This window comes from Sceloporus undulatus, chromosome 11, assembly GCF_019175285.1.
Source record: "Sceloporus undulatus isolate JIND9_A2432 ecotype Alabama chromosome 11, SceUnd_v1.1, whole genome shotgun sequence".
Classification (NCBI taxonomy): Eukaryota; Metazoa; Chordata; class Lepidosauria; order Squamata; family Phrynosomatidae; genus Sceloporus; species Sceloporus undulatus.
The window spans coordinates 7,946,360-7,955,527 of NC_056532.1; the positions used below are offsets into that span (position 1 = coordinate 7,946,360).

The window sequence follows — 9,168 nt, forward strand, 5'->3', positions numbered from 1 at the left end:
AATGTACCAAAGATGCGCATGCAGAGTTTTGGGGGGTTGCTCCTTCCGCATGGTAAAGATGTCCTTTGTTATATTCCATGCATATTGTTCAAGATCTCCACCATCATTCTCTCCCGACGGTGTGACAGATTGCCACCACTGTGCCTTGATCCCAAGATCCCAACAGATCTCTTTCAGCCTCATTTCCACTTGGTGGTGAGGAAGGCCTCCTTTATCATCTATCTCAATAACCCCCAAACGTCAGATGTTTTGGACTTCAGCTCCCAGAATCCCACTGACCAAGCTGGCTGGGGGCTTCAGGGAACCCAAGTTCAAAACCCTTGATGGAGCAAAGTTTGGGAATCCCTGGATCGACCTGTTATGCAAAGGGTTCTTGCAGCACCTTCGAGGGTAACTGAAACAGAGAAGTTGGTAGCATTATAACACTAGTTAACATCATAACATGAGCCTCCTGGCCATTGCATCTTCTTTTGGTCCCCACACGACATCCCAATACTCATTCATATTTGAGAACATGGCCACATAGCCTGGAAAACCCACATTCATATTGTGATCGACTCTCCTTGGCTTTCAGCAATAGCCTTCTTCCTGCCTTTGTCTCCTAAAGACCATAGTTAAAACTCAAGCATCTCCACACTCACAAAGTTTTGCATTTCTATGGACACCCAGATTGCTATATAGGTCCATCTTTGGACTTTCCACTCCATCAAATGCATCTGAAAAAGTAGACTCAAGTCTACAGAAAGCTCATGCTCCCAACTTATCTCTTTCAGTGGGTCTCAATGTTGTTACAAGATCCCTTTGCATATTGGGTTTTCCAGACCTGGCATGGCTTTGCCTTTGACTATACAGTATCTGTTATGACGGTTGTGAGTCAAATCTAGGGCTCTGGAATGAAAACGCCAAACTGATCATCTTGGCAAAGGTAGCACAAACCAAGCCAGGGTTTGCCGGACACCAAAACGTCGGAGCACTTTAATCTCTCTAAAGTAACTCGTGAGCCACTGGTATGGGTCTTATGCTTGCGGAGGGACGGAGGTGGCAGGGGGAGAAAGAGAGACCCGGCTCACTAACGCCGCTGCAATCTTAGTTCTCCTTCAAAGGCAACGCTGGCTTTGTGGACGGCAACCGATGAGCTTCCTATAATTACAATTTGAACCGTTCCATGGGCGGCCGGCGCCGATAGCAGATCAGTGATTAGAAGTGAAATCGCAGGGTAAGTACTTCCCTGACACCGGGAGTCATGCGACAATCATCAGGGGGAAAAGACTCAACTCTCCGACGGCTGATGAAGTGGAGATAGGGTGAGGATTCAAGTGCCAGGGAGCAAGGTGGGGGCACTTGGGGAAACGTAGCTCAGAGCAAGGCGGAAAGGAAGAGGAGAGGAAGGAGAATAGGAGGAGGAGAAGAAGAAGAGGAGGAGAAGAGGAGGAAGAATGGAAGGGAAGACAGTCTCAGTTTAGTCATTCATAGAATCATACAGTTGGAATGGACCCCAAGGGCCATCCAGTCCAACCCCATTCTGCCGTGCAGGAACTCACCATCAAAGCACCCGTGACAGATGGCCATCCAGCCTCTGTTTAAAGACCTCCAAAGAAGAAGACTGCATCAGTTTCCAAGATAGTATATTTCACTGCCGAACGGTTCTTAGTGCCAAGACGTTCCTCCTAATGTTGTGGTGGGATCTCTTTTCTTGTAGCATGCATCCATTGTTCCGGGTCCTAGTCTCTGGAGCAGCAGAAAACAAGCTTGCTCCATCTTCAGCGTGACACCCCTTCAAATACTTAAACAGAGCCATCACATTGCCTCTTAACCGTCTCTTCTCTAGGATAAATATACCCAGGTCCCTAAGTCGCTCCTCATAAGGCATGGTTTCCAAGCCCTTCACCATTTTGGTGACTCTCCTTTGGACACATGGCTCCAGTTTCTCCACATCCTTTTTGAATTGCGGTGCCCAGAACTGGACACAGCATTTCAGGTAGGTCCTGACCAAAGCAGAATAGAAGTGTTGTGCGTCTTCAAGTCATTTCTGAGTTAAGGCGACCCCCAAGGTGAATTGTTCATGGGGTTTTCTTGGCAAGGGTTGTTCAGAGGAGGTTTGCCATGGCCTCCCCCTGAGGCTGAGAGAGTGTGAATTGCCCAAAGTCACTCAGTGAGTGTCATGGCTGAGCTAGGCTCCATCGGTCTGTTTATGTGACAGTCCGCTGTATCCATAGACATCCTCTCCATCACCGCATCTCAAGTGAGTTGGTCCTATCAGCTTTCTACACTGTGCAGGCAGGCATGCACAGACATACACATACACACACATCTGGAGGAGTCTTGCTATGTTGGCCTGCTACTGGATAAACCCTAATCCCCAAAACACACCCAGAGGTGAGATCGCATACGGAGAGAGGCCACGGCGGTGGAGCCGAAAGAAGGTCCCATCCCCACTGAGCCCAGAAGAGTTAAGCCATCTCAAGAGGAGGGGAGCCATCAAGGTCTTTCCCTGAGGCTTCTGGGAGTCCAGCCGCTATCGTTCTATAGATGTCCTTTGACCCCCGGATCATTTACGACTTATTCTTCGCCTCCGATGACCACGGTGACAAGCTCTCCATCTCTCCCCCCTGGCTCCCTTTTTCACTCGCTTGACAGCCGCCTTCCCCGGCTGTAAAAAGTCACACCATTTGCAATTAAAAGATACTGCTGGACCAGAGAGATGGAGCCTCTTCCTAGCCTCCTTTCCAACCCTTCACCTCTCTCAAAAGGAATAAAAAGCAACATTCAGAGCAAGGGTATCGATCATGGCATGCTAGGACAGCAATGAAGCACCTCCTGAACCTTCGGTGAGATATCACCATCCTCATCGTCACCATCATGGTCAGGATCCTGTATCAGCTACTTAGGATTGCATCCGCACTGCAATAATAATGCAGCTTGGCACCACTGCAACTGCCACGGCTCCATCCTATAGGCTCCTGGGACTTGTAGTTTGCTGTGGTACCAGAGAAGGCACGATGTCTCGCACAACTACAGATCCCAGAATACCATAGGATGGAGCCGTGGAAGTTGAAGCGGCGTCAAACAGCATTAATTCTGCAGTCCAGACGCAGCCCAAATTAAAAATGCTTAGTTAAGTGTACTCAACGGACTTGAGTGACTCTTTTATTGGACTATAATTCAGCAAGTTTTACCTATGTAGCATCTCATTTGTAACAACACAGTGACACTCTTTGAGAAATTCAGCATTCTCTGCCTAAGGAAGAAGAAGAAGCAAGCTTTGCATAGGACATTGCACCTGGATCTCAAGAGAAGTTACTTTTCTGTTGCTAAGACAATTCCCATAGCCAGACATAAAATACCTCCACATTCGCTAGGGTTAGGGGCCCTGTGAATATGGAATAACCGCAAATAAGAAAAACACCATGTTTTTATCTGAGCGGACACCTCTCTAGGAATCTCTAGGTCCTCCAGGGCAACTCTGTAGTCAACATCCGACAGACACTGACCATAGAACTCACTGGAGGAGCTACAAAGGCCTAGTAGAGTATTCTCTCTAGGAATCTCTATGTCCTCCAGGGCAACTCTGTGATCAACGTCCGACAGACACTGACCCTAGAACTGCATTGGAGGAGCTACAAAGGCCTAGTAGAGTGGAAGTAATACTGAATGGAGAGCAGGAGGGAAGGCGGACATATTCACCACCGGAGTGTTCCCCCCCCCGACCCAGAAAATAATTCTCGCACAATTTGGGCCGCAAATTACAACGGGCGCCATGGGTCGCAGACGTATAATTCTGAGATCCGTGCGTCCATCACGGAGAATTTGGGGGGCCTTTCCCCTTCCTTCTGCCCCTTCTCCTTCATCTGGGGCTTGATATAGACCAAGTTAAATGCATCTGCCTGCTTGACAGTAATTGTGCGCCGGGAGAGGGATGATATACAGTCACTATATTACGGATGAATAGAAAGTCCCCGCCTAAGCAGGCTGCCGAAGATTACTTAGCGCTTGACACGCCCTGTCTTTGTGTCACTGTTACCGGGCGAAATAAATCAGAACAGGAAAATATTAATTTAAAGTCGGGGGGGGATAGGAGGCCACTCGCTTCCAATTACGCACCGCCCTGTCAAGCTTTCCACCGGGCGCAAACAAGGGAAAGAGGCGGATATTGCTTTGGCCTCTGCCCTACTCCAGAACCAATTATAGAAACATATTGGCTGCTAGCATTATTGTAGACACTGCTGTGAAGGAAATTGTGTGAAATTTTGAACGGGTTTTTCGGCGTAATAACACGGAACGCCGTTCGGAGCAGCATTAGCAGTCCGGGTAGATTCTTCTCTCTCTCTTGAACATGGTGGGTGGAGGTTAAACAGGTTGTGCCTCAAGGATCCTTGGTTACCTCCATGGATGGGGAGCTTTGGAGGCCGACTCGGAGCGAAAGGACAAGGGGAGCCGCCGCGTCGATCCCTTTGACGACAAGGAACAATCCGCAGCGAGAAGGAGACGGTGGCCATAGTAGTCAGGTGCAGTTGGTTAGCCATGGTCCGTGGGTGCTGCTACAGTTGGGTCTCCTTATCCGGAAATCCGAACCCAAACTACTCCAAAATATGAAGCCGAAGGCTTTCATGGCTGGTACCCTAGTTTTTTTGGGGTTATGTGGCCATGTCTGGAAAGGGTTGTTCCTGACGCTTCGCCAGCATCTGCGGTTTGCTTTCTCCGAAGATGCTGGCGAACGTCAGGAAAAAACTCTTCCGAAACATGGCCCCATCGCCCAAAAAAACCCACCAAAAATGTCCTCCAAAATTGTCCACAGGATGTTCAATAGGGACACTTTTGCTTTCTGTATTCTGCTCTGGTCAGGCCCCATCTGGAATAATTGTGTTCAGTTTCGGGCACCACAATTAAAAAAGGACATTGAGAAACTGGGCCATGTGTCCAAAGGAGGACACTAAAATGGTGAAGGGTCTGGAAACCAGTCCATGAGGAAGGACTTAGGGAGCTGGGGATGTTTAGCCTGGGAAGAGAAGGTTAAGGTGTATATGATAGCCCTGTTTAAATACTTGAAGGGATGCCATATTGAGGAAGAGGGAGCAAGCTTGTTTTGCTGCTCCAGAAAATAGGAGACATGGAGCAATGGTGCAAGCTCCAGCTCACATTAGGAGGAACTTCTTGAGAGTAAGGGCTGTTCGACAGTGGATATATTCCCCTGGAGTCTCCTTCCTTGAACGTCTTTAAGCAGAGGTGGATGGCATTTGTCAATGGAGATGCTTTGACGAAGAGTTCCTGCATGGCAGAATAAAGGGGTTGGACTGGATGGCCCTTGCGGTCTCTTCCAACTCTATGATTGTTGTATGATGGTTCAGCATTCACAAACTTTGGTTCACGCACAAAATAATTTGATTCCCAGCTTGCCTAATAAAACCACTGATCTTGGGGAAGTCCACTCTCTCAGCCTCAGGGGAAAGCAATGCAAACCTCTCTGAAGAAATCTTGTCCATGATCGGCTCACCGTAGAATGGGAATGACTTGAAGGCACACGACAAGAACAAACAAGGGAGCCAGCATGGCATCGTGTTGGGTGGAGACCAGGGTTCAAATCCCTTGTTTGCCTATGGAAACCCACTGGGAATCCTTGGCCAAGTCCCCTGTCTCAGCTTCAGAGGAAGGCGGATTTGTCCTCGAACAACCTTGCCAAGAAAACTCCATGGGTGCGCCATAAATTTGCACAACTTGAAGGCCACAACAACGACATTGATTTGGGATTAACCAACTGGATTTGAAGCCCGTGCCACCGGTCATCAAGGCATAGAAAAGTCAAGCAAGTCCAGGCCCCTTTATTGAAGGTCTGGACAAATCCTTTTGCGCCAGCGAAACGTTTCCAAGCCGATCGGATCCCGTATCAATATGTGCCGGAGTATCTAGTTGTGTAAGTTCTCTTGCTTTCTTGCTCCCTGCAAGAGATCTTTAGTCATTGTGGATTGGGCGGATTTGGCACGGGGCGCGAGTGAAAGGGCCGATATATCAAGCCGGGTAAGTCGTCTTTTATCCGGCCCCTAATAATGGATGAAGTGCCATTCATACCATACCCATTAGGGCTTTATTGATTAACCCTCATCTCGGGCATTCCCCCCCAAATCCAGATGTATTGCCTGCTGTGATTTTTAATTACCTGTCAAATTCCTCTTGTCTTCCCGGGTTTGATGGGAGCCGAGCAGGCAATAAACACGTCTCGGTCAGTGTGTGTGTGTGTGTGTGTGTTTGGTTTATCTATGATAGACACCGGCGGAAGATTATAACGGTGGGGGAAGTGGTTGGAAGCAGGGAAGACCCTCCTTCCGGATTCGTGAATCGGCAGGTTGTATTTTTGCACCTGGGAGAAGCTGGACGGGAGAATCAGACTGATCAACTTCCATGAGAAAGTGATGTTGCGTTAAACCATTAGTTAACAATTTTAATCCTATATTGCAATTACCGATTTGCAACCTAGAGTTACGAATCCGTAACTGTTCTGTTACACTAACTCTTGTTGTTTCGTGCCTTCAAGTCGTTTCCGACTTACGGCGACCCGAAGGCAAACCGATCATGGTGTTCCCTTGGCAAGATTTGTTCAGAGGGGTTGGCCCTGCTCATCTATGAGGCCGAGAGAGTGCGCCTTGTCCAAGTCACCAATGGGGTTCATGGCCAAACTGAAATCGAACCCTGGTCTCCGGAGTCCAACATCCATGATGGTTTGCCTTGGGTCACCTAAGTCGGAAATGATTCGAAGGCAACGATAGCAGCGAGACGTGGCACTGGGCTCTCTGACAGAGAAGGCCAAGCGGTCACCAAATTACCAATCCCACGGTTCCACGGCACGGAGCCAGGCAACTAAACGGTCCCAAACTGCATTCATTCGGCATGCAGATGCAACCAGAGTCAGTCTATGAGGCTCGATAGGTCAGGATAACTCGCATTTGAATCGGAAGCCGATCCGAAGGGGAAGGACTCTTGAGGCAGCTGGAAAAGTTTCAAAGGCATTGGGTTAAGCAATAATAATTGAAAATAGGATTTTTCAGGGTTTGCAAGGAGGATTGTAGGTCACCCCATTGTAAGCGCCTGCTGGCTATAGGTCACAAGCACCCTCCTGAAGTCTGATCCCAGGGAAGCGATGACTGTAACTATATATATATATATATATATTATATTTAGGCCAATTACCTCGTCCCAGAATTGGCAAATGCCAAGCTGCCACAAAACAACTGTCCTTTAGCAAGCCCTGCCCAAAACCCTTTAACTCAAGTGTATCCGAGGAGCAAGCGAACGCGGAACGAAGCCCGCGTCCCCCATGCTTGCCGATGATAAACCTCGCGGCACATTATTCCAAAACTGCAGTCCAGCTGTTTTTAATTAGCGTGCCGCAAATGTAAAAGGGATATATATATATATATATATATATAATATATATATTATATGAGGCCTCCGTATCCCTGAAGGGAAACAGCACCTGGCTCAGAGGAGTCGGCCCAACTTTTTTCCCCCCTGTGAAGAAGAAGCGGCTTTAATAGATTTTTAATGGGGTTATTAACACCTCCGATGACTTATTTTAGGGGAGCTATTATAAAAAACAAAACCCGGCTATTGGTTTGGGTCCCCCCCTCCTCCTTTTTTTCTTTCCCTCTTTCCTTTTGCACCAACGCTCCTTTCCCGAAGGTGAAAAAACGCTTGCACAAGAACGGAGGATGCAGGAACTAGGGGTGGGTTGGCAAGGTGAAAGGAGGAAATGGATCCCGGGCGAAGAATTGATGTGTATTAGCGCCCAGATATTGGTAATTGTGATTTTAATTAGCGGCACCCTGCTTTCGTATCGGGACGGCTGGGCTGGGGGACTTAGACAGCTCGATCGTATGGAAAAACTCTTTTGGGGGGACTTTGGGGCGTCCCAGACCTTCCTCTGGTCATGGATGTCTTCAGGGCTTGAAGGGAGAAGTCAGAATGGCTGCTCATGTGTGGTAGACTTACTATAGAGTTTTGGGGTGGATTGGAGACGCGTCTGGCCTGTTCCCGTAAGGAGACATGAATGATGACATGGCCCATTGAGGTCCATAGGCGCAGATTACATTATTTTACATCTGGTACAGGAACATAGCAACACATAACTAGATAGACTAAAGAGTGTCTGGCTATGTTCCTGTAGGCAGACATGAAACGTTGGCATCGCCCATGAGATTCATAGGGGCTGATGCAATTACACTCATCCACCATATGTGCGGCTTTGATTGCGGCTTTGGTTATTCACGGGTTTGTAATAGTTCTCTCTAGGATATCTGGGCTTCCGGTGCAACTCTGTGGTCAACTTTAACAAAAGTTGCACTGAAAGAGCTAGAGGGAACTCACTAGGCGTTTGTAGCTCCTCCGGCGCAGTTTATGGTCAGTGTCTGTGGTTGACCAGAGTTGCCCTGGGGACCTAGAGATTCCTAGAGAGAATACTCTACTAGGCCTTTGTAGCTCTCCAGCGAGTTCTATGTCAGTGTCTGTTGGGACTGACCACAGAGTTGCCCTGGGGGACCTAGGGATCCTAGAGAGAATACTCTACTAGGCCTTTGTAGCTCCTCCAGCGCGCAGTTCTATGGTCAGTGTCTGCGACGTTGCCACAGAGTTGCCCTGGGGACCTAGGGATCCTGAGAGAAACTCTACTAGGCCTTTGTAGCTCCTCCAGCGAGTTCTTGGTCCGTGTCTGTCGGAGTTGCACAGGAGTGCCCTGGAGGACCCTAGGGATCCTAGAGAGACACTCTACTAGGCCTTGTAGCTCCTCCAGGAGTTCTATGGTCAGGTCTGTCGAGTTGGACCACAGAGTTGCCCTGGAGGACCTAGGGATCCTAGAGGAATACTCTACTAGGCCTTTGTAGCTCCTCCAGCCGCAGTTCTATGGTCAGTGTTCTTGTCTGTCGACGTGACCACAGAGTTGCCCTGGAGGACCTAGGGACTCTAGACGGAGGAATACTCTACTAGGCCTTTGTAGCTCCTCAGCGCCGTTCTCTGGTCAGTGTCTGTCAGACGTTGCCCACAGAGTCTGCGGCCGGGCCTAGAGATCCCTAGAGGAGGATACTCTACAGGCTTTGTAGCTCCTCCAATGCAGTCTAGGGTCCAGTGTCTGTCGGACCGTTGATCACCGAGTTGCCCTGGAGGACCTAGCGGATTCTAGAGAGA

At 48.8% G+C, this 9,168-nt stretch overlaps 2 protein-coding genes across 2 annotated transcripts in view; both read right to left on the minus strand.

Moving 5' to 3' along the window:
• The window catches only part of SHPK (sedoheptulokinase), a 938,822-nt gene that overhangs the window by 882,818 nt on the left and 46,836 nt on the right, over positions 1-9,168 (minus strand). The window lies entirely within an intron of this gene.
• The window catches only part of LHX1 (LIM homeobox 1), a 232,219-nt gene that overhangs the window by 222,256 nt on the left and 795 nt on the right, over positions 1-9,168 (minus strand). The gene's annotated exons all lie outside the window — the stretch shown is intronic.